Source organism: Rhincodon typus, chromosome 3 (assembly GCF_021869965.1).
Source record: "Rhincodon typus isolate 14 chromosome 3, sRhiTyp1.1, whole genome shotgun sequence".
Taxonomy (NCBI): domain Eukaryota; kingdom Metazoa; phylum Chordata; class Chondrichthyes; order Orectolobiformes; family Rhincodontidae; genus Rhincodon; species Rhincodon typus.
The window spans coordinates 126,847,445-126,853,433 of NC_063334.1; positions in this window are offsets into that span (position 1 = coordinate 126,847,445).

The window sequence follows — 5,989 nt, forward strand, 5'->3', positions numbered from 1 at the left end:
TGATGAAGTGGTGGATGTGGGTACAATTACAACATTTAAAAGACATGTGGATGGATATACGAATAGGAAAAGCTTGGAGGGATATGGGCCAAGGGCAGGCGGATGGGACTAGTTTAGTTTTGGATTATGTTCAGCATGGACTGGTTGGACTGAAGGGTTTGATTCCATGCTGTGTGACTCTATGACTCTATAACTAGGGATGGCATATAAAATTCTGGCCAGCTAGTAATGCCCATGTCACACTAGTGAATAAAAAGAAGGGAGGAATGCACTGGTTATCAAGTGACATTGCTCCATAGGTTGCATCAATGGTTTGTATAAATGTTTTGATTGAATTACTAAAAATGGCCATTTGTTTCCCATTTGTCCTGCTACCCAGAATAAAATAAATTTTCACCAAGCTTCTTTGATTAACTCAAAATATTTATTATAATATTAAATCCACTCTTGAAAACAAGAGGGAAAACTGGTTAAAATTTAATCTTTAATCCAGATTAAAACTATATCCCTTTACATACTTCATACCGCTTAAAAGACAACAATGTTGACAGAAATGGCAGTTTAAAAGGGGCAGAAGGAAAATTAACCCTTATCAGTCAATGGTCAGATGAGATTTGATGAATTCTCATGGTCCACCAGGTTCCCTGTTGATGAAATTGAGCTATGACAACCAATGATCCATTGAAGATTTTCCAAACTAGGCTTCAGTTTAGATGGAAATCAAGCTGGATAAAAGTCTTTGGATAGTGATTTTAGAACACTCCAAAAGAACACATGACATTGTCATTGCATACTGAAATTCTGAAAGTGAGGTCGGTGTCATTTTCTTCTTGGATTTCAACTGGTCGAGGTTATAAAGTTTTCTGTCCATCCTTTTGATAATGTCCACAATACTGAGAAATTATTGACAAGATGAAGAATAGTGGCAATGAAAATGGAACAAAGGCTGGGGACAATGACGCATCCCTGCTTGACTCCTGTCTTGAAATTGAAGGCTTCTGTCATATTACCATTGGTGAGAACCATCTCTGGCACATTGTCTTGGAGAATGGTGATGAATTTCTCTGGACAACTGGACTTTGACAGGGTCTTCCATAGCACTTCCCAATTGATTGCGACAAAAGCCATGGTCAGAATGATGAAGTCCATGTACAGTGGTTGGTGCTATTCCTGGCATTTCTGTTGGAGTTGCCAGACAGGGATGTTCCCTCTGAGTGGGGGAACACTTGAGCGGTCAAGGACATTAGGCCTCAGATCTTCAGGTAAATGTGCTCTAAGGCAGACTTTGGGATACACAACAACACAGAGTTGCTGAGCAGAGGCTGATAGCCAAGCTCGGTACCCATGAGGACGGCCTCAGTCATGATCTTGGGTTTATGTCGCACTACAGGTGACCCCACTGCACTACACACTCTCTCTTTTACACACACACGTGCGTATGCACACACACACACAGACTCACACACATACACACACACTCTTTCTCTCCCTCTCTCTGGCCGCTCCCCCTCCGACACACACACACAAACAAACACGCACATGTGAATCTATGAGGTGAATTTGTATTTGCAGATACATTCTATTTTCTTCAAAAAACACACAACTTATAGATAGTCAATCAATGTGGTGTTTTATAAATTCCTACTTTACAAATAAAACCAGTCTGACTCCAAACCAAAACACAAACAGATTCTAAACAAGGCCTCACAGCTAACATGCATTGTCTGACCTAAAATGTCACCTCTTCTTTACACTAATAAAGCCTTTAGTTCTCTCAGGACAGTGACCTCGAAGGAATTTGGGGATTTACATGTACATATTAATCAATTAAAACCTTCTAACTGATTAAAGATTTAACAGCATCTTAGGTTTGTCTAGTACATCGTCATCAGTGGTGTGACCCTTTGATCTTTTACTTATAAATTCTGTGTCTGATACTACCTCTCTCACTAACACCTGAAGAAGGACTGAGGCTCCGAAAGCTTGTGTTTTCAAATAAACCTTTTGGACTATAAGCTGGTTTTGTGAGTTCTGACCTTGGTTAGAAAGCACACTGGCTTACAGGAAGGATATCCTCAGAGACTGGGAAAAGGGGCCTTGTGAGAATTCGGGCAATAATTTTCCTGGTGATGGAGGGTAGGGAGATTCCTTGGTTGTTTCCACAGTCTACTTTGTCTCCTTGTTGTCTCAACAACTGGTCATCTCGCGACTGATGCAGGCAATATCTGCCATTACAGCTGTTGCTATCATAGGAATATCTTCTACCTGGATCACCACTGATGTTTTGTTTTGGACTGCTCTTTGTCTAGCAATGGTAGCATCCCCAAGATCAGCAGGGATTTCTTCTTGGTCCCAGATTTTCAGGAAAAGTTTATGGACATCGTAGGACTCCTCCCTACAGTGTGGAAACAGGCCCTTCGGCCCAACAAGTCAACACTGACCTTCAGAGCATCCCACCAAGACCCATCCCCCTTTATCCCACCTAATCTGCACATCCCTGTACACTACTGGCAATTTAGTTTGGTCAATCCACCTACCCTGCATATCTTTGGACTGTGGGAGGAAACCGGAGCACCTGGAGGAAACCCACGCAGACACGGAGAGAACGTGCAAACTCCACACAGACAGTTACCTGAGGAATTGAACCCAGGCCCTTGGCGCTGTGAGGCAGCAGTGCTAACCACTGAGCCGATGGGTAAGCTAAACTCCTCCCCCTTTGAAAATCTCTGATGGAATCTAATCTACTCCTGTGGCTTTTCCATTCTTTACTTGTTAAAAGATATCCTCAAGCACATCATCATCAATCATTGTATTGCAATTTAGTAGTCCTTTGAAGTGTTCTCTCCATCGGACGCTGAAGTTTTTTTCTGTCTCTCCAAAGCGTTCCATCTTTACTCCACACCAGTTTGAGGCTAAGGGTGTTGGGTCTGGATATTGCCTTCATGGCACTGAAGAAGCCCCAGGTGATGTGCTTGTCAGCAAGAAGTTGTAGCCTCATAGTTTTCTCAGTCTACTGTTGATTCTTGATTTCTCTCGTTCTTCTTTGTAACTCCACTTTTGCTATTTGATGAATTCTTCTCTTTGCCTTGTTGGGATATTCTTTTGCCAGGTATGGAGAGCTTTCCTTTTCTTGTCAACGAGGTCTTGGATGGTATGGTCATACTTGTCGAGCCAGTCTTGGTGTTTCCTTGTCTTGTACCTGATACTTTCTTCACGGCCAAGAGACAATGGCTGTGTTCAGCTCTTTCCAGATTTCTTCCACTTCATTTAAATGGTGAGTAAAGTGTCAAAGGTGCAGTGTAAGTCTTCTTTGGATTCCTCTATAACATCAAGAGTTGGGGAATAGGTACTCACAATCATTGCCTGCTGGTTCTAGGCAAGCTGTCGACACAGACTCATGAGGTGATCATTGATGCCAATGGGGTGCTCCAAGGGTCAGTTGATGACTTTGTTCTTGGAGGTGAATTCATTCCATATGTCCTCAGCTTTTCCACTTCAAAAACAGGTGTAACCACCACCTTCTTCCCTCAGCTGCCCTTCACCTGCTCTCCAAGGGCAGCAATAATAATGTTGAAGTGCCTGAGCTCATGGGCAACAGGGGCTGTTCCCCATTCCAGATGATTGTCTTGCTCATTATCCATGAGGATTCATACATTCCAGGTTCTGAGATTGAGTTTGACTTTGGATTTTAGACCACAAATATTTGAGCCCATAGAATGTGGTTTTTCAGCCAGGTTGGTGATGGAACAGACAATTTTTAGGGCACCTTTTTCTAGCCCCTACCCTGTGTGCAGTGAGCTGAGTAGATCTTGAAGAGGGCTGCTCATTGTTAAGAAATCTGCCAAGATGCACACCTGTTCCTATTTCAAGAGAGAAAAAACCGAGTCAAACTCAACCACCTACATGCCAGTCTGAAGCTAGCACTTCCAGAGCTCACAATCCTGTTCCATCACTTCTTGCTGATCACTGTAGGGGTTGTGTTGTGTGTGTTGGGGGTTGAAGTCCTGTAGGTGGATGCCTTGTGTGGGACACCTTTTAACATGGGAATGTTGTTGTACATCGGCAGACACATGGTCCCTGTCAGAAGATTGATTCAGTTCCAGTGGCAAGTAAACCTCAACAACTGGTCAGAGATAGTAGGAACTGCAGATGCTGGAGAATCCGAGACAGCAAGGTGCAGAGCTGGATGAACACAGCATCTATGATGCTGCTTGGCCTGCTGTGTTCATCCAGCTCTGCACCTTGTTGTCTCAACAACTGGTCACCTCGCTACTGATGCAGGCAATATCTGCCATTACAGCTGTTGCTATCATAGGAATATCTTCTACCTGGATCACCACTGATGTTTTGTTTTGGACTGCTCTTAGTCTGGTTCCTTCCCTTCAACCTTATCATTATGGGTGGTCCTGCCAGAAGCTGAGAACTCCTGATGATGTCACTCTTGGGATCAACGGAGCACACACACGTGCCTCTCCACCACAGCAAAGTGGCAATCCGTGGAAAGGTATTCACTTTTTATGTTGCTTTATATATATTATTAATGTTACCACTAACTCGTATATTATTTTAAACATTAAGAATAGGATAGACCCTATGGTTATCAATAATGTACAATTTTGGTTCCCTTGCTTGAGGAGAATGTAGTTGCATTGGAAGCAGTTCAGAGAATGTTCACTAGCTTTTGATTCCAGAGATGAGAGGTTTGTCTTTTGAAGAGAGATTGAGCATTTGAGAGAAGATCGAAGTGCGGTATACAAGATGCTAAAGGGGAGGCGACAAGCTATTAGTCCAGAGACCCAGATAATGATCTGGGGGCCCAGGTTTGAATTCAGCCATGGGAGATGGTGGAATTTAAATTCAATTTTAAAAAATCTGCTTCAGAAATTTAATGATGACAACGAATCTGTTGTTGATTGGCAGGAGAAACCCGTTGGGTTCACTAATGTTCTTTAGGGAAGGAAACTGCCACCCTTTCCTGGTCTGGCCTCCATGTGGTCTCAGACCCACAGCAATGTGGTTGACTTTTAACTGCCCTCTGGGCAATTAGGGATGGGCAATAAATGCTGGTCTAGCAAGTGATAACCCCATCCCATGAAAGAATAAAGAAAAGGGGTTTGGCAAAGTAGATGTAGAGAGGATGTTTCCTCATGTGGAGAAATCTAGAATGACAGGTCCCAGTTTTGGAATGAAGGGAAGCAGATGTAAAACAGATAAGGAGAAATCACTTTTCTCAAAGGGTCCATGAATCTGTGGAATTCACTCCCCCAGAGTGTGGTAGATGCTGGGACATTAAGTGAATTTGAGGAGATCGATGGATTTTTGATTAGTAATGGATTGAAGGGTTATGGAGAGAAAAGTGAACTTGAGGCCAACATGAGAACAGCCATGCTTGTATTTAATGGCAGAGCAGGCTCACGGGGCTTAATTGCCTACTCCCTCTCCTAGTTCTTCTACTCTTAACAAATAACCTTCAGTTCTCCTTGAACTAGCGATGTTGAAACAGTTCAATTTTTCCATTCTCATAATCCATACATGTGAGTTTCAAATACTTGCTATTCATTTTCACATTTCAAGCGAGTTTTCTGCCACACTGAAATTTCTTCTTCCCGATTAATCTTTTAGTCATTCTCTGCCTTTCTTTATCTCAGAATCAATCATTTGACTTGATACTTATGTTTGCATAATTATATGTTTTTTTCTTAAGTTTGATGCTTTCCTTAACATCTTCAGTTAATCACAAATGGTGGGTCCTCTCTTGAAATTTTCATTGATAACATGAATATATTTATTCTGAGTATTTTAAAATGTCCCCTTAAATGTCTACCACTGGATATGTACTTATCTATCCCCTAGCTCAGTACTGAAGCTCACTTCAGCTATATCAGATTTCATGCCCACATAGTTGCACACATTTAAGTTGAAAATATTGGTCTTAGACCCAACCTTCTCCCTTTGAATTAGATTTAAGATTCAATCAAATTGTTGTTGT